Source organism: Mustela putorius, unplaced genomic scaffold, assembly GCF_011764305.1.
Source record: "Mustela putorius furo isolate JIRA1106 unplaced genomic scaffold, ASM1176430v1.1 tig00003844_pilon_pilon_pilon, whole genome shotgun sequence".
NCBI classification, from domain to species: domain Eukaryota; kingdom Metazoa; phylum Chordata; class Mammalia; order Carnivora; family Mustelidae; genus Mustela; species Mustela putorius.
The window spans coordinates 285,060-286,419 of record NW_025421997.1 but is presented as its reverse complement, the minus strand read 5'-3'; positions in this window follow the sequence as shown (position 1 = coordinate 286,419).

Genomic DNA, 1,360 nt, shown 5'->3' with positions numbered 1-1,360 from the left:
GTTAGAAAAATGGTGGCAGCAGACCTATTTTATACAAGATTGCTATAAACTTTCAACTTGTAAGAATGTGATATATGCAAAATTTAATAAAGGGAAGCACAATTTAAAAAGTATGTATATATTATTAACTATGATCATCATGCTGTACATTAGATCTCCAGAACTTTTTCCTATTATAGTTGCAAGTTTGTACACTTTGACCACCTTATTCCACCCCAGGTTCACCCCTTGTCAACTCAACTCTAAGTTTCCATTAGTTTGCTTTTTCTTCAGATTCTGTATGTAAGGGTTATCATAATACATAAATTTAAAAATATACACCAACAGCAAGACAGAAGAAAGGGAAATTAAGGAGTCAATCCCATTTACAATTGCACCCAAAACCATAAGATACCTAGGAATAAACCTAACCAAAGAGACACAGAATCTATACTCAGAAAACTATAAAGTACTCATGAAAGAAGTTGAAGAAGACACAAAAAAATGGAAAAATGTTCCATGCTCCTGGATTGGAAGAATAAATATTGTGAAAATGTCTATGCTATCTAAAGCAATCTACACATTTAATGCAATTCCTATCAAAGTACCATCCATCTTTTTCAAAGAAATGGAACAAATCTAAAATTTATATGGAACCAGAAAAGACCTCGAATAGCTAAAGGGATATTGAAAAAGAAAGCCAACGTTGGTGGCATCACAATCCCGGACTTCCAGCTCTATTACAAAGCTGTCATCATCAAGACAGCATGGTACTGGCACAAAAACAGACCCATAGATCAATGGAACAGAATAGAGAGCCCAGAAATAGACTCTCAACTCTATGGTCAACTAATCTTCGACAAAGCAGGAAAGAATGTCCAATGGAAAAAAAGACAGCCTCTTCAATAAATGGTGCTGGGAAAATTGGACAGCCACATGCAGAAGAAAAATGAAATTGGACCATTTCCTTACACCACACACAAAAAATAGACTCAAAATGGATGAAGGACCTCAATGTGCAAAAGGAATCCATCAAAATCCTTGAGGAGAACACAGGCAGCAACCTCTTTGACCTCAGCCGCAGCAACATCTTCCTAGGAACAACGCCAAAGGCAAGGGAAGCAAGGGCAAAAATGAACTATTGGGATTTCATCAAGATCAAAAGCTTTTGCACAGCAAAGGAAACAGTTCACAAAATCAAAAGACAACTGACAGAATGGGAGAAGATATTTGCAAACGACATATCAGATAAAGGACTAGTGTCCAGAATCTATAAAGAACTTAGCAAACTCAACACCCAAAGAACAAATAATCCAATCAAGAAATGGGCAGAGGACATGAGCAGACATTTCTGCAAAGAAGACATCCAGATGGCCAACAG